The sequence below is a fragment of the Lissotriton helveticus genome, chromosome 6, assembly GCF_964261635.1.
Source record: "Lissotriton helveticus chromosome 6, aLisHel1.1, whole genome shotgun sequence".
NCBI classification, from domain to species: Eukaryota; Metazoa; Chordata; class Amphibia; order Caudata; family Salamandridae; genus Lissotriton; species Lissotriton helveticus.
This window is the reverse complement of record NC_136067.1, coordinates 1,960,192,439-1,960,215,626: the sequence shown is the minus strand read 5'-3', so window position 1 is coordinate 1,960,215,626 and position 23,188 is coordinate 1,960,192,439. Positions and strand designations below refer to the sequence as shown.

General features: G+C 43.4%; 1 protein-coding gene and 1 long non-coding RNA gene across 3 annotated transcripts in view; one reads left to right on the top strand and one right to left on the bottom strand.

Annotated features, from left to right (window-relative positions):
• Positions 1-23,188, top strand: part of LOC144763934 (dynein regulatory complex protein 1-like) — a 907,472-nt gene that overhangs the window by 99,089 nt on the left and 785,195 nt on the right. The window lies entirely within an intron of this gene.
• LOC144763935 (uncharacterized) overlaps positions 1-23,188 on the bottom strand; it is a 232,840-nt gene that overhangs the window by 22,924 nt on the left and 186,728 nt on the right. The window contains exon 3 of one of the 2 annotated variants that reach the window (XR_013596281.1): positions 12,424-12,535. This is a non-coding gene — a long non-coding RNA (uncharacterized LOC144763935). Of the gene's footprint in view, positions 1-11,849; positions 12,536-23,188 lie in introns of those variants that run through there. The other variant, XR_013596280.1, reaches the window with a different exon arrangement.

Sequence of the window (23,188 nt, the reverse complement as noted above, 5' to 3'; positions counted from 1 at the left end):
CATAGTATTGATCGATTTATAAAGGCTCGCGGCCTATTCGGGCACCGTAAAAAAAAAAAATGGTCAGATTCCTTAGGTGTGATCAGTTTATAAGGAATAGTTCAAACAAAGCAAATAGGCCTTACTTACTTATTGTGAAGAACATGTGTTAAAGGCAACGGGAGGAGCTTGTGGCTTGGAGGCGGAGCTTCCGGCTCAGAGGTGGGGATTTAGCCATGGCTGAAATCTCCGCCCCTGGGTCGGAAGCTCCACCTCCGGGCCCAAAGCTCTGCCTCTGGGCCACAAGCCCTGCCCTAAAGCCGGAAGCTCCGCCTCCGGGCTGGAATTTCCAGCCCGAGTGTGGACGTAAACTTAGTAGTCGTAAATCCATTCTGTGAATACCAAAAGTAGTAAGTGCATTCTGTGAATACCAAAAGTAGTAAGTTCAGGATTTTGTCTTAAGTTAGTTCTGTGAATTGGGCCCAGAGTGCCTAAATCCATCAGTGACACAAGAGAAACCTCAATTCATGAGTCAGACATATTGACATTGCCAATGCTTGTTTGTACTCGGAAGCTTCATATCCCAAATCTCTCTATGAGCCATGTGAGATGTGCTGAGCAACAAAGATCATTTCAGAGATCCACACACCAAATGTTTATTTTGTTACTAAAACTACAGACATACAACCAAAGACTGCTCCATCTGTGAGACTTTCAGTGAAAAAGTCTTTCATGGGCAGAGAAGGTCATTTGCTGACACAATTTGGAACTTCTAGGCTCTAAGTAACCTTTCATAGGCATCTCAGCAAAACCTTATGTGGCTTCCACCAAGAGAACCTGCTTTGAAAATGGAAACTTCTGGTTCTGGTGATGTTTCAACAAGAGAATCTAGAATCAAGCCTTCATTGCGTGATTTGTCCTTACCTATTTTGTCGAAAAAGAATCAAGGTCTTGGCTGTCGACTAGTAAAATCCTGTTGTTGACAACCTTACAGACAACATGCATTGCTTCCCCACTTTCAGTAGCAATCCATCGATATGGATATCATCCACAGGACCACCCTCAATGACAATGACAATCGTCCCATCGATGAAATCAAGTCCACTGCCAATACCCACCTCATCGATGAAGACACCATTGACAAAACCTATTCCAATAAAGATGAAGACACTCTTGTTGACAATACTTACGCTGCTGATGAATATGACCATGTTGGCGGGGACAAGGCCTTTTCCAGCAACATCTTAATTGGCGATCCCGGTTTTGGCTCTATCTTCATCAATGACAAACTCCTTTAATGACAACACTATGAACAGCATTGACAACTACACCAACCTATCTCATCAACATTGACACTTCTGTCACTTGTGTCTGATAAGGATTAGTCCAGAGATATCTTCACAACTGTTGGGTTACATAGTAAAGAAGGATACGAAGGGGACAGTCAAGTATTTATATATTTGGAAGATGACATACAGTCCAATGCAGATTCTCAGATAGAAGGTCCTCATGATGTAGACCTCCATCATGTGCCTCATGACTGGGAAGAGGAAGACAAATATGGTTACCAAGGGCCATCCCTCAAGAAGAGGTACCATTAGAACTATCTGCATATATGGTACAACTGTCAATGGATGTTTGAAACTCCATGACACAGCAAATGCAGGATTTCTACAACTACCACCAACACATCTATATCCTCTTCAAACATTTCCCGTAGCAGACTTGACTACTCAGCTAGTTCAAACAACAGGGACACCAACAGGAGATCTTCCCCTCGGATACCTCCATCAGAAGGACTTTGAAACCAACCATCTCAATTACTCATATGTGTTGTACGGCAAGATGCTGCTGTCTGCTGATGATGATGAAAGATAACGCTGCACAGCAAGAGGATAATTTTCATGATGCATTTTTCATCTTTCCAAGCTTTCGTTGCAAGTATGCGATATCCAACTCTGCTCTAATTTCCATACAAGAGAAAAGACACCTGAGTCAGCTCCACCGTTTGTATTAAGTCAAACTAAGACTGATTCCGTGAGGATGCAGCATATCCTGCAGTCTAGAAATCTAGCATGGACCATAAAGGCAAGACATAAGGATTGTAGTGTTTGCAGCAATGTCTGTGACAATTGTTAATACAAGGTCTATATTATGTAGATAGAACAGACAATTGTGGCATGCCATCACTCTTATCGAGAAACTGTTAGAAGGTAGTTGTGAGCAAGCAAAAGCAATCCGTAAAGAAGGTAAATTTTCATCTGCTGCTTTGACTGATGCCTCACTCAATACCTCAACCACAGAAGTTTGTGATATGCCGACTGGAGATGTTTCAAGAAGGTGTAGCTGGTTGCATAGTACTTCCGTCAGGCCAGAATTCCTGTCTAGGATATAACTTTTCAGTGGTCACCTTCTATTTAGCAGGCATGTTGTAGTAGAGTTACATGCCACCAAGATGTTCACGGACATAGCATGATCACTGAGTTTGTTCCAGCAAAAACAGGGATATTCCTACTACAGCCTGCAGCCCTATAGCTTAAAAAGCTAATTTTAACTTGGAACGTTGGGTAACCTACAGACAGGCATATTACTCCCTGCCTCACTATACAGAAAGAGACATTCAGGAGCAAAACACCAACGCAAGTGCAAAGGATCATCCTCCAGTAGGGGCCTAGAAAGGACCCCGTCCCTGGCTTCCTACTCACATCATCTTCCATGTGGGAGGTGAGAAAGATTTTGGCATTTCTTCTAACAACCTACATCCAATTGTTGGGCACTGAATATAGCAAGGACATACCATCTTTCATCAATAGTATATTTTCATCTGCCCATCCATCCTTTGTACCCAAAATATTTTTTTCATGGTGGATGGTCATCATTATCAATACAAAGCACAACTATTTGCCCATACATTAGCTACTAGGGGATTTTCAAAGTACCTAGTACAGTGATGGCTTACGGTTACCTATGGCATCAAGGGGTGAGAGTCTTTGCATATCTGCACAACTGGCTGATCAAAGCTTCTTCAAAGCAGCAAATATTAGAGTCAATCGATATCAAATTTCAGCTGTTGAAGAAATTAAGCCAACACTGAGTAGAAAGAAATCATGCTCACTCTTTCACTTGAGGCTGTGTTCCTAGGAGCAACAATTCGCACAAACACTCTGAAAGCATATCCGTCACAAGAAAGAGAAGAACAAAGGATGGCATTAGCTCAAGATAGCTAGAAAAAACCCGACATCATGGTCAGAAAATACAAAGTGTGAGTGAGAATGATGCCATCTTGTATTCCGTTATCTCCACAATGCTGTTTGAAAATTCCACCATTAAAAGAACCGTTGGATTTGAAATGGAAGTAGGTCTCAGGTTAATGGAGCAAACTTATTATTGCTCCAACGCCTCGTCTGGGGTAATAAGCGTTATATGAATACAATTACAATGCAATATTGTGATGACTTGAGAATGAGGCAAGCCCTACATTGGAAGACAATCAGAAACAATATCCATTCACCTAGGATCTTCACACAATACAATCATAATTCAAAGGATGAGATGCTCACCAGCAAGGCCTATCTTTGAGCGGGTAAAATCTTCATATGAACATCAAGGATCTCAGGACAGTTAGATAGTCCAAGAAAGCATTTCTACCACTTTTTGCACACCAATAAATGCTAATAATTACATACAATATGGCCACATATTATATGAGAAAACAATGAAGGTCAAAATTGCAGCCACTATCACAAAAACCTCGACTTCTTTAGCTCTAGTTCCTGGCGCACAGAACCAGACTGGCAATGGAACATGTGCCTGTGCTACAAAATATCATGGCAGATGTGTTAGGCAGAATGAACATAGAGGGGCCGATTCCGATCCGGGAAAAACCGCTCCGAGTAGCCGTTCGGAGCATTTTCCCTGTACGAATCGTACCCTGCAACGTCCCCCGTATGTACGACAAAGTACGATTCGTACCAGGAGCCGTACTCCGTACGAGTCGTACAGAGACCGTACGACTCTAATCTCCGTACGATTCTCCCTCGGAATCCGTTGTACGCGACATCTGTACGGTTCGCGGCTGGTTTTTATGACCCAGCAAGTACGATACGTGTCGGGGACGCACCGTATGACCCTTTTTTTACGGGAGCTGAAAACAGCCGTAAAAGCAGATTTCGCGCCAAAACGGGTACGGAATGGATCCCCTGGGTACGGTGCGTACCCCCCATGATCGCAGGGGTATGGTGCGTACCCCTGCGATCATGGGGTGTACGCACCGTACCCCATGTACGATGGGTGTACGCACCGTACTCCATGTACGATGGATGTACGCACCGTACCCCATGTACGATGGGTGTACACACCGGACCCCATGTACGATGGGTGTACACACCTTACCCCATGTATGATGGGTGTACGCACCGTACCCCATGTACGATGGGTGTACGCACCGTACCCCATGTACGCTGGGTGTATGCACCATACCCCATGTGCGATGGGTGTACGCACCGTACCCCATGCACGCTGGGTACACCCATTGTACATGGGGTAGGGTGCATACACCCATCGTACATGGGGTACGGTGCGTACACCCCATGATCGCAGGTGTACGCACCGTACCCCTGCGATCATGGGGTGTACGAACCGTATGGTGTGTATGTGTTTGTGTGCTTTTCCGTACGACTCGCCCTTACCTGACGTGGACCGTAACAATCGCGTCCTCATACCCCGGTCCGGATCGTACTCGTTGGGTCGTACAGCATGTGTACGAGTCGTACGGTTCACGGTTTCAGCCTTGCAATACTTACGATCCCGACGATTCGGACGGATTCACGGAATACGGATCGTACTACGCGACTCGGACGGACGGGTACGATTTGTACGGAGAGGGCTCCGGATACAAATCGTACGGACGTTTTTTTCCCCGAATCGGAATCGACCCCAGAATGTCATGAATGAGAGCTGAACTCAAGACAACTAATCACTGCTGGTGTTCCTGAGGTGGGAGATGTCTCTTCTGCATTTCTTCACAATGCCAGAAGACTCTAAATGCCAAAATGATGCAAGCAGATGACACTTTTCACCCTGATTCCTCCTATCCCAAGGATGATCTGGAAACTGAAAAGAGAGCCATGCACACTGAAACTGTCTACTCATGTTAGTCTAGATAGTTTTGGTATACAGGTTTCTGGGATCTGGCAATAGAAACACCAGTCTGATTCAGATGAGACCTTTAACTCCTGTCCAAGAACAAATAGAAAACTCTACACCACATCCTGGCATCCTTTTATTTGATTGCCTGCCTACTGCAGACTCAAAGTATGGTCTCCTCTGCACTCCACTAACCTTTAGAAGGATTCTCCAGGAAGCAGAGTGGCCTATTGGGTGATAACATACTCTCTAAAATGGATACGCTTCTGTTCTGGGGTATCTTTTAAGAAGAGTATTCCTTCACAATGCACCCTAATGAGGTGTTACTATACCAGCTGGACCTATGAGTGCAATCAAACTAAAAATACGTCTCCATTTCCTCACCTCTTTTTTATGGAAGACCCATTTGAGCCAATCCATAAAACATCTGTTCTGATGAGTTTATGGAAAACTGCATTCTTGTTAGCAATAAAATCTGTTTGAAGCATTAACAAAATTCCAACATAGTTTATGTAACCACCTTATCTAAAGTTTGACAAAAATAAGGTTATTCTCTCTATGAATCCTAGATTCAAGCCTCTCTGACCACATTTATTTCACCTGAATTAAATAATCTATTTGCCAATGTTCTTTCCACAGCTGTCTATGACTGCAGAAAAACTCTACATTCTTTAGATCTGAAACGTTGCTTAGAATTTTCATATAAATAGAACATAAGACTTTGGTACAACTGACCAATTATTTTTTTCTTATGGACACCCCCTCCAAGGGTTGTCATCTGTTAAAACAGGTGGATCACAGCTTGTATATCCTCCTGACTTGCAAAAAGCTGGTCATCCCTTTAAGCAGAAGATTAAGGCACATTCAGGAAGGCCTACAGTTAGTTCCAGCGTTATCCTACAACCGTATCAACACCACTCCAGACTTCATCTCTTCATTGTACAATCAATAACATAATACCCAGCCTATGATAGTCCAACATTTTCCCCAAATCCTTATGTGTTTCTGCGGAAACCCACGTGCCTTCACCTTCCTGTTTTCGGACCCATTTTTGTTGACTTTTCTGCACTCTGCACAATTTAACACTTCTAACCATTGGGTCTGTAGCACTTGTTGTGCCACCCACTTAAGTAGCCTTGCAAACCTGTCTCAGGACTGACATTGCAGCCGTGTGTGCAGTTTTAAACTGCCATTGGACCTGGCAAAATAAAGGTTTTGCCAGACCTAGACCTTCCTTTTTAATACATGTATTTCACCCCTAGGGTATGCCCTAAATAGCCCACAGAGCAAGGAGCACTGTATTTAAAAATTGGGACATGTACTTTTAAGTGTTACATGTCCGGGTAGTGAAAAACTCTTAAACTTGTTTTTCACTACTGCAAGGCCTGGTTCTTGCATGGGGTAACATTAAAGCTACCTTCTTACATTTAATAACTATTAACATCCAAATAGGAGAAGGTAAGCAATTCATGTTTGGTGTCTTTGAAATTGTAATGAAAAATCCTTTTTTATTGTGAAGTTGGATTTTTGGTACCAATTTTCAAAATTACACTTTTAGAAAATTGGTATTTTCCTGCCTTAGCCATTCAGGGCCTGCAGCTTGTCTCTCGGTCACATGACTGGTTGTAGTTGGCAGCTGGACTTGTGTATTCCTCCTATTCAGCCACACACAATAAATAGCTTAGGTGTGCCAGGATGGGTGATCACTGGCAGGATGGGAGAAAGGAGTTAGACACAGCCCCACTTATACCTTAATAGGCTGAGTCCCAAAGGGTTGCATACCTACATTTAGTTAGTCTGGAGCCAGGGCAGGAGAGGCAGAAAACCTGTTCACTTCAAAGGAGAACTGCTAGAAGCTTTTCTTGCAATAAAGGAGGCACCAGTTATAAATATTGTCCCTCAGACACCAAGGGGTCCATTAGGATGGCGGGCGGACATTGTCCGCCCATCACCCTATCGTAGAACGGGACCGCCCGCCTGAAGGGCGGGGGTCCCGTGGGGGGAATTAGGATGTGCCCGCCACATCCTGTAGTTTTAGCATTGTGGCGGGCGGTGCACTCTGCACCGCCTGCCACAATGCTAAAAATGCTTTTTCGCATTTGCATATGCAAAGCGGCAGGCACCGTGCAGTGCCTGCCGCTTTGCATATGCAAATGTTGGGGGGTACCATAGGTACCCCCCCTGTCCTCCCCCACCTCTGCCTACATCAGGGGGGCCCGCAGGGGGCCTCCGCAGCACACACCACCTGCCTTCAATTCCGCCATGGAAAGGCAGGCGGAATGCCTATCATAATATGGCTGGCGGTGTCTGCTTGACTTCAGGGCTGAGGAAAGAGGGGTACAGGCTGGGGCACTTGAGGGGCCTCAGTGTGGGGTCTTTTACCACAGGGTCAGAGTTTGCACATGCCTTTCAGTTCCTATGTGTCAAGTTTAGGGCTTTTTAACTCTTAGAGGTCCCTGGCGAGCTTCATCGTAGAGGGCCCCTTAAGGCCCAACGAAGTCAAGGGGGCCCACAGCTGCTGCTGGGGCATTCTCATCCGGATGTTGGACTATGAAAGAGAGACAGGAATGTCACCCTGTCACCCTGGTATGCTTGCTTCTGGATCCCTGGGACAGGCAGCACAGCATCTAGGAGTTGCCCGAACCTTTGCCAGGTACAGGGCAAACAACACAGGATGGGTGGGATTCTGCTTATCCGCCCGCTTCCTACATGCCACATGCCTTCCTGTCTCTGTGGAGTGCCCTCCTTGTGTCCCAATCCAGCCCACCGTTGAGGCTAAATCCTGCCTCAACAGCCATCACTAGGTACTTCAGGTCAGATGGCCCCTTTCTGCTGACTTGGGCTGGCCCTTCTTGGTCGGAGCCTTTATCGCAATTGTCTGGTTGCAGCGTGAGGCCGGGTTACTGGCCCCCTAGGGGTCCCTATTTGTTGGTCTTCTGCGTCCAGAAGACTGCCCCACGACTCACCAGTTAGCTGCCAGGCAGGAACCCCGAGGTTCTCCCGCCCCCACTGCTGGAGTAGGGCCACTGATTCAGACCCAGGTGGTTCCCAACCTGCCACGGCACTCAGCCACCATCTTGGGATCAGGCAGCGTGGTGATCTGAGGGTCTGTGCCCGGAGGGACCTTGGTCTCCCAAGGTCCTAGACCTGCAGCCTGGTACAGGAGGCTTTGGGCGAGACCACACAATAGTTTTGGGGCAGGCAGGTCGGATCTTGACAGTTGGCCAAAGAGGTCCTGGAGCACTCTCATAGTGCATCCACCATCTTATTCATTCAGACCACACCCAGTGCTTTGCTGATATTTATTTCAGCTTGTATATTTGTGAAAGATCCAGTACTGGACTAGAAAAAAGATAACCTGTATCTATGGAGCTCCAAAATTGGTATCTATGATAGATTAATGTGCACATTTGTCAGTTTGTGCCTCCGACAATGATTCAAGCTCTGAGCCCTTTCACAGGAAGGGCCAGAGTTCAGGTCATATAATGAGATGGATGGGTTGACAAGTTGTTTATTACTGTTGTCAATGTTATTTGCTGTATTAGAACACTACTACGTTAACAGTGACCACCAAGGATTCCTGGCATGATGAAAGAATAATTTAAGCTTAAACAGTGGTTACAGGTAAATAACTTTTTATAATCCATTTATGTACTTATTTTCGAAGAAAAATCTACTACATCCCTACTTTTTTGTAAGATGGAAAATGAAAGTTATAGTGGCATAGCATAGAGATTCCTTTAGTTAATGGAAGGAAACAAAACTGTACTGTCCTTTTAAGACTGCAGGCCTCCCCAGGTAAAACTCATGGTAGTTGGATACCTGCTGTTCTTTCTGAACTCCAAGTGAGGATCACATAACACTGGGCTGTGGCTATCATTGATAAAAAGGATTGAGTACAAGGCTTTACGGTTTTTGGAAGCATTTTTCTTCAGTTTTTGAGGCTTTTAAGCCTTTGCCTGAGTTTTTTCTCTGTGAAGATGGCTTCACTTTTTGTAAAATGCCCACTGTATGGGAGAAAGTAATCAGAGAACTATCTACCCAGTCTCTGTATCCTGCAAAGTGAAGTAATGTGAATTCTGAGTCAAAATGTTCAGTAGGATATTGAGACATACGGAAGGTGTCAAACTTATACGCAAAGAGCGTTTTAGTCCTCCTTCAGGCTCTGCTGTTGGGGGTCCACTACAAGACATTTAGCATATGGGAGCTCCAGTGTCTACCTCAAAGCACTTCTTATTTGTTCATTTTTTTGGAGTTGCCAGCAAAAAAAGGAGAGGTATTTTTCCTGGTCACAATAGGTAATCGCATTCCCCGCTTAGAAATTCGACTTGCAGAATATTGATGTCATGCTCGCCATAATTATTAACATCATATAATTCAATGGTTAGCTACTGGACGATGAAGAGTTTGACGTCTAAGAGACAAACATTACCTATAGGTTCAATGTTGAGACACTTAGGGGCCCATTAGGATGCATGGCGGATCGCCACCGCCATGCGGGCGGTGGCGATCCGCCAGACATCCTTGCCCGCCCGCCACCGTTTCCCCCCGCCATATTACTTTGGCTGGGGGACCGGGGCAGACGGAAACATTGTCCGCCGCTTTACCGGCGGGACGGAAAAGGGTGTTTATGGTGGCGGTGTCTATCAGGCACCACCAGCCATATTAGCATGGGCTTTGACAGATGCCTTTCCGTGGTGGCGGAAGGCAGGCGGTCTTCACTTTGGGGGCCCCCTGTGGGCCCCCATGGTGAAGGCAAGGTGGGGGATGCACATGGGGGGGTATCGCTCGGTGCCTGCCGCCCACCATCCCAAAGTAAAACGGGATCGCCCGCCACACTGGCGGGCGCATCACCCATTTTTAACATTGCGGCGGGCGGAGCTGAAAGCACCGGCCGCCGCAATGCTAAAAATGCACATTGTGCACTTCAATGCACAACGTGACAGGCACCGTGCGGTGAAGTGTGAACCCCCCCACCCCCCCGGAGTCCCTGGGGGCCCGCAAGGGCCCCCACAAGACATTCCCTCATGCCACGGAAAAGCATGTCCCCGCCTTCACCGTAATATGGATGGCGGTGTCTAACAGACACCGCCACCATATGAAACCCTTTTCCGCCCGGTCAACTCTTTGACCGGGCAGAAAAGCGGCGGACGGTCTTTACTATGGCGGGCGGAGAAGGGTGTCCGGCCCGCATGGCGGTGGCGATCCGCCCGACATTCTAATGGGGCCCTTTGTACTGTTGATACAGCCACCAAATACATTTATTGCGATTCTGTGACAGAAGTAACTCGTAGAATATATCTTAGTTCACTCATCTATGGTCAGTACTGGACCATGGACCCATCGCATAGCTACTTTGCATTTAGCTAGTAATAAACTCATTGTAAATATTTCCTTATACTTATATCAATCCACACGTCGTCCCAGCAAGGCAGGCAGCGGATCCGGTTCAATGGTGAGCCCCGTAATCTCCCCTAATGTGTGAAATGACACTCCGCAGAATCACGTAGTCTATACCGGCATAGTTTTCAGGTGTGTAATACACTCTGTTGGTATATTTAAAATGAATTAATCGGTGCCTGCCATTCTGCCAGAAATAGGTGTTTTGTCACTTCACAGCAATGTTTTTGTTGTTGTTTTTTAAAACATATTTTATTGTGGGTTTAGATAGAGCATGTAAAAGCAATCACATTTCCATTGTAATTTCAACAGTACACTTATATCATATCCATTCAGCCATTTACTTGAATCAAATCAACTGTTATATTTCCTGCGTATTTCCAGCAATAATGCACTTCCCCTTACCAAAACTTCACAGCAATGTTGCCAAAAATTGTCGTCTATAACTAGGTCTAAATCTTTCTGCCAGTCCTGTCGAGTTTTCATTAATTGTGTTTTCCTAGTTTCTTGTGCAAAGCTACAAATCCTGGTTTCCAGTTTAGCTGGGTGTCTAATCATATGATGTATGAGAGTGATGTCATCTCCAATGGTTCCTGCATATCTTTGCCCAGTAGATCGCACCATGCATGTCTTGTTCTGAGGTACTGATATTTGGCAAGAGTCAAGGATTCATGTCCCACCTCCGAGATGTCCTTTCACCTGTGCACCACCCCCTCATTAAAGAAATCGCCTATCTTAGATATACCTATTGATTGCAAGGTTCGGGAGACGTCTTTTTCTCTCCCCGTTGGGAACAAGGATCACCATGGATCAGCGTTGAATATCAACGCCTAAAATATCCCCTTATACAAATATTGAGTTTGAAATATCAATGTCAAAATATCGACATCCTATATTTATAACGGTAAGTATAAAACTATTAAGAAAAAAATATTGATGTTAAAAATATAGATGTACAAAATATCGACTTTTTTATTTATATACAAATTAATGTTAAATATATGAAATAATAAAAGTAACTTTAAAAAAATTATTTGGATTTAATATACATTTTCACAAATATAAGAAATACATGTAATACAAAAATATTTAAACATAAATATATACAATGTAATATATATATATATATATGAATCCAAAGAAACAAAGTTCATCGTGCGCTCTCAGGCAAAAAGGCAAAGGAACCCGATAATAGGATTTGCAGTTTTAATTACACAACGCGTTTCAGCTCAACAGCCTTGTTCACGTGTAACCCAACATAAACACAAACCGGCATTCAAGTAAAGTTCAAGATTGAAAAACATCCAAAACTGACATAGGACTAGTGCATGAAATTGGCAGACATCTTGGAATGGTAAGTGATGTTAAGCACGATACAGGTATGTGTTACGTTACATTGGTGATTCAAAAGATTCAAAAGAAAAAACATGTTGAATTCATGTAAAATACATCGTATTCATTGCCACATCTAATACATATTCAATTCGTATTCAAAATTCATCTCTCTGCTCGAGGGAGAAAATGCACCAGTCTTGTGTTTCAGACATTTAAATCCAGCGAGACAGTATATGACTCCCACTTTGACGTGCTGGCATAAGGTATCATTACGGAAGTATATGACTTACTCCTGGCAAATAGTACATAGAGCAGGGAATTTACGTAAAATACACAGCCCATCATTTTATACTGTTGTTCCGCGTGGTATTTACTAAACCACAGATCTGGTGATACCAGAAAATGATTATCACAGTGTCCAAGATCCTATTTCTTATAGTCACCACAGACCAAAAAATAGAGTTTACATTCATCAGTCCTCATAGATGAATGGAGTCAGAGCATACTCATTAAGAGTGCAAAAATAGATAGTCCAACTGTTAATAGTAATTTCGATTATCAAACCTTACAAGCCGGTAATCATAATGTGACTTAATGGAGAGCAGTGATTCCCAGAGTGCAAAGGGTAGGTACGCCCGTGCAGGTGTATTCCAGTGATTGGCCCCTTCCTTTCCTCCTATGGAATAAAGGACATAACAAATACAATTAAAATCAGTGGATATGCAAAATTGATTACATTCACAGAAGAAGAGTTGAAGAGTACATGAAAGTTATATAAAACTTTAGATGGGCAGGAGCTCGTGAGCATCTTACTCTCTCAAGTGACTGGCAAGTTCCTCGTCCATGTTAAGACCCCCAGGGAATCTAGTTTGAAACTCAATTATGAGCCGGGATTCTCGTTGTCTTAGACTGAGCACCCTATCGCCCCCTCTGGGATGCCTGGGAATATGTTCCAATATGAAAAAATTCAAATCGGCAGTATTGGAAAAATGTTGTTGTTCAAAATGGCGTGCGACAGGATACTTGGGGTCCCGATTAGTAATGGCCCTAAGGTGTTCGAGGATTCTTTTTTTGGCAGCACAGCTAGTGCTGCCAATATACCAGAGTTTGCAGGTACACTCGATGGCATAGACAACAAAAGTTGTACTACATGTGAGGAATTGTGTCAGATTTCTAGTAATGCCACCATATTCAACAGATCCCCTGTATTTACTGCATTTACAGGCCTTACAATGACCACAGGGGTAGAAGCCCACCAACCCATGTTGTGAGATTTTGGGATATAGAGTAATGTCATTTCTGACCACTAGATCTCGTATATTCTTATTTCTCTTATAGGTGATGGATGGTCTGTCCGGTATGCCACTGCCCAGAATGGAGTCTGTTTTCAAAATGTCCCAATTTTTTGTGAGGATTTCTTTGACTTTATCTGCCTCAGAATTAAAAGTCAATATTAATCTTGTTGCCTCATCGTTCTCCTCAGTATCCCTACCCTGGTGTTCCTCTAGGGTTTGGGATCTCTCAATTCCATTGGCTCTCTCTATGGCCTTTTTAAGGACCCAACTGGGATAGCCCCTGCTTTCAAATCTGGTCACTATGGTGTCCTGCTCCTTTAAATAGGAATCTGAGGTGTTGCAATTTCTCTTTGCCCTCAGCAGCTCACCGTAAGGAATACTCCATTTGAGTGCCTCAGAATGGCTGCTGAGGGCATGAAGAACACTATTGCCTGCCGTGGCCTTGCGATACAGAGAGGTGCATATCTTAAGATCCTTTATCTCCAGTCTCACATCTAGGAATTCAGTATGGGTGCTGCTGATATTGCCAGACAAGAGAATGTTATACTTGTTGCAGTTTAGCTTGGTGATAAAGTTCTCAGCATCGATTTTGGTGCCTCTCCATATGATGAAAAGGTCATCAATGTAGCGAAGCCACACGATGACCTTCTCAAAGTCCCTCGCTAAGGTGTTGCTGCTAAGGATTTCCTGCTCCCAATATCCCATAAACAAATTAGCAAAACTTGGGGCAAAGCAAGAACCCATTGCAGTACCATTGGTTTGCCTGTAGAGGGCGCCATTGAAGGAAAAAATATTGTTAGTCAGGCAAAATTGCATCATTTCCATTACCATTTTGGAATGTTCTCGATAGCACATAGGTCTATTACTCAAAAAATGATCACATGCCTGTAACCCATGTTGGTGATTGATTATTGTATACAATGAGTGTACATCCAAAACAATAAACATGAATTCAGGATCCCAGTTAATGGTTTCAATCTGACAAAGAAAATCCTTAGTGTCTCTGATATAACTGGGCAATGTTATGATAAAGTCTCGAAGAAAATGATCCACATACTTCGAGATATTTTCACTAATACTACCAATGGACGAGATTATGAGACGTCCTGGAGGGTTGGTAGCATGTTTGTGGAGTTTCGGTAGTAAGTATAGAATGGGGAGTCTCGGAAAATCTCTTTTCAGATAACAATATTCCTCCCAAACAAGGAGCCCCTTGTCTTTCCACATCTGTAATGTATCCCAAATGTCTGTAATACTCTGATTGTAAACTTCAATGTTGACTGGTATATAAAAATTGGTGTCATTGAGTTGTTGTTGTGCCTCAGTGATGTAGGTATCTCGGTCAAGTATAACAATGTTGCCGCCCTTGTCGGCAGGACGTATCACTATATTGGTGTCATCATATAGTGTTTTCAGTGCTTTTCTTTGAGTGAACGAGAGATTGTTTTTGAACCCTCTGTGCCCTCGGGTATTTTTCTTTTTTCTTAGATCAACCAACCCCTTGATGATGCAGTCATGAAAAGTATCTATACAATCATGTGGGAGTATGGGCATAAACCTAGATTTAACCCTGAAATGAGTTTTAGCTGGTGCATCCTGTGTCACATTCATATCATCCAGACATTGAGTAGTAGAAATAGTGCGATTATCTGCAGTATTAATGTTATCATTAAGATCGGATATGGCTAGAAGTGTGTCAACATCTCCAATTATTAAATTGGAGGAACTAGATCTGGTGTTATTAGAAATACTAGTATTTTGGCCTAATCTCTTTAATTTGTGCCATTTTTTCAGTTTTAATTTACGCACAAATTTGAAGACATCTATTCTGGTGTCTGTGAAGTTGAAGTCTGCAGTGGGGCAAAAGGAAAGGCCCAGGCATAATGTTTTTTTCTCAAAGTCAGAAATTACTCTCTTAGATAAGTTAACAACAGTTTTGTTTACCGTATGTATATCCATCAGTAGTTCTTGTTTGAGCGTGTCTTTCGGGTTCCCACTGCGCCCTTTGCTTTGTCGGTATTCCCAACGTTGTCTGAGTCTTTGTTTACTGTTTCTCCTCTTCCCCGGCCTCGGCCCCTTCCACGTCCTCGTCCCCTCGGTTTCGGTGAGGCATATTCCATTTGGTTCTGTTTTTCTTTGTGGCGGTTTTTTTGCATCACCCGGAATTCGTCTAAAATTTTTTTTCTGTGGACCACTTCATCACTAGAGGCACTTTCCACTGTGATATCAGATTCCATGTCGCTAATAGTTTGGTTATCATTCGGGGTCCAACTGGTGTTTCCAGAACTAGTTGGAGCCTTGTCATGTTTGTATAGATAGTCATATTTGCGGCTAAAAGTTAGTATTCTCCCGCAGTCATAATCAGCATAATCACGGTTCATTTTGCGCTGTTTTCTTAATTTGATTTCATCTTCTTGCTTTGTGAGTCGTTCCTTCACGCTATCAAGTGTTTTTTGAGTGTTTCTTCATCCATGAATGATGATAATTCCGAGATTATGTCACCAATCTCTTTCAGAAGTGTCTCACGGTCTATTCAAGCATACTTGATAAGTGTTTCCAGCATACCCTTCGAACTGCTAGCTGAATGTTCTGACCACTGTTTTAGCATTAAAGGGTTGGGCGCCTCATAGGTGGGTGTGATGAAAATTCTCAGACCTCGAGGTACCATAGCTTGGTCTACATAATTCTGGAGGGAGATCGCTTTCCACCACTTTGCTATTTCAGCGCGGTTCAGTTTTTCCAATCTTCTAATTTTCTCATCTATCGGTTGGTTTTTTGATACAGATGTTGTGATGTTACTCGTATTTGTCATACCACTCGGTTTTCTGCAAAAGAGAGCAAGAGCAGCTGCTCGTCTCCCCGACTCTTCTTCTGACATTATCGTGCTCTCAAAAACTGCAGATGTCGTAATTTGTTTATGAGTCCCTTTGCCAATTGCCCCCTCCCAGATAGTGGGAAGTTCCTTTTGCCACAGTCAAAAATATCTTCACCCTTATGGATTAGAGTCCAAAGGTGGTTCCCGTACTTCTCCACAATCGAAAAGCCATGGAATAATTATTGCGGAACCCCTCGCTACGGCAAACACTGCACATCAGGCCGCTGCCCCGGGGAAAAACTGAATGGCTAGGGCCCGCCGACCCGTCGTCACAGTTTCTCCACACAGGGGACGGACCTCAGATGGCAACGCTTACCTTCCACGGGGGGTGCTGCGGTATGGTCGTCGTAATGTTCTACTGTCGTTGGTGAGAATCACCTGGCTGAGCTGGTCCAGTGCACTCCTCCGTTAATGTCCACAAACAAGCAACGCTTCTTCCGGAGTGCTGGGCCCCGAGAAAGGTGGCGCAGATACCGGCGAAGCAGTCCGGTCAATCAATTAATCCAAAGAAACAAAGTTCATCATGTTTTTTCTTTTGAATCTTTTGAATCACCAATGCCGGTTTGTGTTTATGTTGGGTTACACGTGAACAAGGCTGTTGAGCTGAAACGCGTTGTGTAATTAAAACTGCAAATCCTATTATCGGATTCCTTTGCCTTTTTGCCTGAGAGCGCACGATGAACTTTGTTTCTTTGGATTAATTGATTGACCGGACTGCTTCGCCGGTATCTGTGCCACCTTTCTCGGGGCCCAGCACTCCGGAAGAAGCGTTGCTTGTTTGTGGATATTACCTACTGGCGGTCGCCAGTAGGTATATATAGTTAGGATTTTTTCTCTATGGGATTTTTGAAAATTCTATGTCTAATAACTTTGGCGTTTGTGGACGGAATTGGCTGAAATTTTCAGGAAAATGGCACATTTTGTTTCTGAGCAGCCCCTGAAAAATTTGGGGGGGTTCGTCAAGGGGGGGCCGAGAAAAAAGGGAGGTCCCAAAACGCGTTTTTCCCATGTTAATTGAAATGGATTTGCACGAAACTTGGCAAAATTGTAGGGACTGGTAGCCCGATGTGCCTTTTGTAGGTCTCAATATATGTGCTCCAGTGGATTTTGAGAAATTAACGTTTAAAAAAAGATATATATCTGTAACAGCGGACCGGGCAGCGCTCCAGGACGCGTACTTTTCGCGCAACGGAGCTTTGTGAAGCGAAGCTGATTGGTTCTCCGGCGTCTGTCAACATTCCAAACAGTCCGTAGCGGCCGCCATCTTGTCTCTCGGTAGGATCGAGAGACAAGAGGAGGCCAAAGCGAAGGGGCAAATGACCATAAGGGGGCATAGTAGATTGTCGCTGACCCCCTAGGTTTGATGTGGAGGTTTTAAAAGGGCCCCGCGGGGCAAAATAAAATAAAATAATAATAATCGAACGGCTGAATGGATTTGCACGAAACTTGGCAAAATTGTAGGGACTGGTAGCCCGATGTGCCTTTGCTAGGTCTCAATATATGTGCTCCAGTGGATTTTGAGAAATTAACGTTCAAAAAAAGATATATATCTGTAACAGCGCTCCGCTTCGCGTACTTTTCGCGTTACGGAGGTTTGCGAAGCTGATTGGTTTTTCGGCGTCTGTAAACATTCCAAACAGTCCGTAGCGGCCGCCATCTTGTCTCTCGGTAGGATCGAGAGACAAGAGGAGGCCAAAGCGATGGGGCAAATGACCATAAGGGGGCATAGTAGATCGTCCCTGACCCCCTAGGTTTGATGTGGAGGCTTTGAAAGGGTCTCGCAGGGCAAAAAAAAAATATACAGTTTTTTTAGTTTTTTTGCGTGGAGTGCGCCCGGTTCGCGAACCGGGAAGCGTTCTGGGGAGCGTACTTTCTTGAAAATTAGTGAAAAAAGTTAGAGTAAAATAATAATTGTGAGTGATCAGATGTAGGGTAGCTCTGAGAAGAGCTTTTGGGTTTATGGTACATTTAGGTACTTATAAGTAGGTACCAATGCACAGTCTTAAATTCAGAGTGAAAACTCTGTTGCCCTCATCTGAGAAGTGAACTCCATCTCCTCTGTAGATATCTTGCATGTAGTAACACAAGTTATTGTTGTACAAGGAGCCCATTCCATGGTCTCTCATGTAAGCTGAAACAGATTTGTTTACATGCTTCCTCGATTTCTCAATTTATGGACAAAATTGGTTCGACCACCTCCATTTCTGTCTTTGGCATATATTTGAATATACCAAGGCAGTCTGAGGAAAAAGTGCCATCAATTGCTCAAAGGTGTCCTTTAAAAGCATTTCCAGACCTACCCCAGTCAAAGTGCCCAAATCATTACCTCCACAGTGCACAATTAACAGGTCAGGTTTTGGCAAATGCATAAAGGTTTTCACCAATGGTATCAATTGGTGACATTTTAATCCTCTGTGGCCAAACCACTTAATTTCCACATTTTGTAAATTGAGGTTAGGTAAATTCCTGTTTTCAGCGTACCTTTGAGCCCAATAGATGTAACTATGTCCAACAATCCAGACAGAAAACATGGTGAGAGAAGGTTCTGCTGCAGTCAGATGAAGTGTGGCAATGAAATGGCAGTTGAAAAAATGAGAGTGTAAAATGAAAAAAACGGAGGAGTTTCTGTGTTAATGAAGCAGTAAGAGTGATTGGTGGATTTTGATTGCTGAAAACAGAAAGTTAGTGTGCATGGATGAGTTCGTTGAAAGATGTATTTTGAGTGGCGAAGAAAAAATCATTAAATGAAAGAATGCTCTGGATATGCAGGTGCACTGAGAGTTCAGAGTTCAATTGCAACATTGTTGTGTGAGAGGTCTTGCAAGAGGTGGTTGCTATGCAGAAAAAGCAGAGAGGGGGCAGAGGGGGGAAGGGTTTTGCTTTGAAAAAAAGTGAGGGAAGAGTTTTGATTGGGTGACATGAGAGATATGTGTGAGGAATTACAGCATTTCTGTGCTTTTGATAGCTGCAGACTCTGGAGTGCATACCTTTTGCTCTGCTGAAGACAAATTGGTGTGTTTCTGAGACTGTTTTGAAACTCAAAGTATTTGCTAAGGTGAGAAAAGATTTCTTTAATTTAGATAGAAAATAGTGTGCTTTAAGGAGAAAATTATGAAGAAAGTTGTGTTTTTCAAATGTTGCTTTGTCTCAAGTGTTTCACAAATAGATTTTGTTTCTTTGAGAAATTGTAATTGGAGAAAATGTGAAGTATTAGTACTGACAGGGCTTTTATGTGCATAGGAGCTGTGGAGTGTTTTCAAATTATGACTTGTAAATCGTTTTTGAGAAAAAGCAATGGTTTTAATATTGATGAGAAGGACATAATGGTGTCTGCTTCTTTATAAGGTAATTGAGAGTCTCTGATGTTATTTTTCCCATTTCAATGTAAGAAGTTTGTCTGTGGAGCAAATTGCTTGTAAATATGCTCCCACCTGTGCATGGCAAATTTAGATTTTGAATGTTTCCGTTACATAGGCATGTTAAAGGTGACTGAAACATGCTGCAAAGGCAATCAAAAAATGCTTTTATGTGTCTTAAGGACATTTTAAGTCATTTCCCCATGTGCAGTGTTTTCAAATTATGAGTTGAAAATCGTTTTTGAGGTAAAGGAATGTTTTCAAAATTTATGTGCGCCATATGACCCCAAATTTCTTTTTCAGGGGTGCAGCAGGGTGTTCTTGAGACACCCCTGCACCGTCGGAAAAATTCGTAATTTGCGATGAGGTAATTGCTAATCGCAAATTGCACCTTCATTCCTATGGGCCTCCTGCTGCATGGAAATGAATGGGTAATTTGTAATTAGCAAATAGGTCATCGCAAACTAGGAATGGTAAAGAATCGCTATTTAGTCCTTAAAGTTCGCTATTTAGGAAATGCAAAAAACTTTGATGATACATATGGCGGTTCATCTCTAACAAGATAAGAAGCATAGGGATAGATTTATGATGACTGGCGCATCACCAGGGATGTGTTAGTCATTCTGTGCCGCTGTTCCGTCACCTATGGTGTGCTGCATTTACAATGCGGCGCATCATGGGGCAAAAACAGCACAGATGCGTGACGTATTTGTGCCGTAAAGTTGGCGCATTGCTGGAGTTGTATCGCAAGTGTGATGAAGCTCCAGTAAGGCTGAGGGGTGCCCCTGTCGCAGGGTTTCTGTTCTCACACAGAACTGTGGACAGAGGATTGGAACCTCGGCGAATTAGGGTGTCCCAAAACTCACCTTAGTAATCAAAACCCCTTAGCAAGCTAGGTACAGTGTCACATTGGATATAACAAACTCTCAATGTTTAGACAATCCAGAATATGAGCTTATAGTACCTCAGGATACGTGGAACTCATGAACAGTCGGTCGTTATATATTTCTTAGAAACCAGAACATGGAGTTAAGAAGAACACATGTGTATTTGAAATGTTTATTTACTAATGCCGTCTTCTCAGGCGTAGTATCTTAGATTATACAAGTACACATATTATCAGTAGCAAAATTACCAGCATAGTCAGTAGTACATAAAAAGCGAATGGTGACAGTATGTTAACATGCTGTAAATGAATAAGAGTTAGCAACACTTATAAGCAGCCGCGGGCCATGGAGGGAGTTACGGTGGGGCAGGGAGGCGGGGAGGGGGAGGGGCAGGGTGGAGAGGGCTCCACCCTGCTTCTCCCCCTCCCCGCCTCCCTGCCTCACCGTAACTCCCTCCACGGCCCGCGGCTGCTTATATCTCACCCTCCCTAATACACATATTATATTATTTGCTAAGAAGGTCTCTTTGTGTTGGTTTAGGGCGTGCCGATACTTTAGTGTCTTAGATTTGAAGGAATCACATCAGCATACACCAGCTCTCTCTTCATGTGAACCGCATCAAGTGTTGTGTATGTGTGTTCGGCAAAGCAATATAAAACCCGCCTCATGCCCAGAATTGGGAGAAGCTGCACTTATGTTATGAGTATGAAGTCGTGGAGATCAGACCTCATAACAATTCTGTATCGTGTTGTTCTTGAAACTTCAGCACTCGCTGTACAGATATAGTTTAAGAAGTAAAGCAGATAGTAGAGCAATAACATATTATTCTCATGTAAATCACGATGAACTATTAGGTTGAAAGCTAAAGCAACAACTAAGTGTCGTGTGCAGAAGTTGCAAAAAAGGAAAAAATGGCGTTTAAACCGGTAATGAGTCCATGCTAACTTAACACGGTGTAAAGATATCCAGGACCTAGATGACACCTCCCCATGATCCGGAAACGAACTGAATAAGATAATAGAAGTGCCATCTCATGAGAGCAGATTGCAACTTTATATGTGGACGGTCCGCAAGGTAAAACATTAAAAACTAGGAAAATTTAATGCTAAAGAAAAATAAAACAGCCAAGTACTTTATCGAGTCTTAAGCCAATAGGCAAGCTAAATAATAAAAACTTGACAAATAAGTCAATGAATTGTCAATGAAATGCTAGTACTCAGCATATCAAACATGAAAAAGGTCTATGACATAACTGTGTATGCAAAATAAGCTGCAACAGCCTCCAATAGGAAGTCACCGTCTTCATCCGAAAAGAGTTTAGCCATCCAATTTAAAAGCGGAAAAGAACATACGTGCTCTCCCAGCACCTGATCCTCTATCACCATCAGAGGACAGCTCGGTGGGTTTTCAAGAAAGCTCTGTTCCAAGAAAGACTGTGTTGCCGCCAGTAAATTCCAGGGACCAATTAGTCCATGCATCAATGCCACAGCCATAATCCTTTCGCCAGGACAAACCAACTCGTGAGTAATGATAGGAGTCATCAGCTGATTAAAGTCGACGTCAGGAGAAACCGGTCCGCAGAGACACAAATCAATGGCCCAATCGAAATCACAGGTCAGGCAGTGAAATACAGGCTGGACACAGGTGAAGTAGGAGAATCGAAAAGATAATCCATATGCCGTGCTTAATATCGCCAACGGCATTGTGCCATAATATTCTAGCATGCGATTGCGGAACAGTGTCAGCAGCTGCAGGGCGGGAGCTTGCACAGGAGGGACATCCATATTTAAAAATGTAAAAAAGCACAAGAGCGTCCGCTGGTAATGCAAGTAAAAATGGGAATCCACGAAGCAGAGTGGAAAAAATAGAATGAAAGAAAGCAGGGATGACTCCAAAGATTTTCTCAAATGAAGTCACGAGACCACTGGTAACAACTTTAAAAAAGTGCGCCAGGCCCTTTGTGGAGGACGCGTTAGAGATAGTCCGAACCATCTTGCTGAAATGGAAAGGCGAATCTGTATTTAAAAGGGTCTGCACCTCTGTACGGGTGTTCGCTATGTGAAGCACGAAAGTTTCACGGGCCGAACTCAAGGCCACCTCTCTCTGAGACAAAAGAGCTCTTATTCTTGCCATGCCGTTGAAATGTGCTCCCAAGGTTGGTATTTGTGGCCAGATTGAAAACTCCCTATGTTCATGTGTGGGAGGAAATAGAACATTTCTGCAGCAAATAACCCGTTCATTTACTGTTACGATAAAATGAATACTTTTAATTAACCCAGAACAATCTTCATTATTGAGCATCAAATAACTACCATTTTCCAAGAACTTGAACGTGGGGATGATAGCAGGAACTGGTGTGCCTTGCAACACGCAAGCCATATTTGGTCGGTGTTTGTTGCATGAACCGTGTAACTGTATGTGCCTACACATTAGTGAATGATCTGGCGTCTCAGTGCATTCCTCTCCATTCAGATAAAGTTCTTGATCATCTTTGAAAATCTGTATGTGTATGGAAGCGACCAGACCTCATGAAGAAAACCACTACCTAAAGGTTAATAACGACCTATTGGTATATATTTCATACAATTTGAAAACTTATATAAAGCAAAAGGCAGCGTTATTAAACCGTGGATAAGGCACGTTGCCAAAGCAGTCAACCTTTTGGATTTATACTGGAAATGTTAAAGGAAGAATTACGGAGTAGGGCCTGTAAATCTTTAATGGACAACGAGTAAAATTACTCCAACCATCATATTCCTCTAACTCCGGGATAGTAGGGGTGTTTAATTTTTTAGAAGTAGCCAATCCAAAGCATTTGGTCTGGGAAATTGTTTCATTCACAAACAACATATGATTTGGGATGAGACATACACGGTGGAAAGCCTCAGTGCCTTGTACCTGCCAGGTTCGTGAACC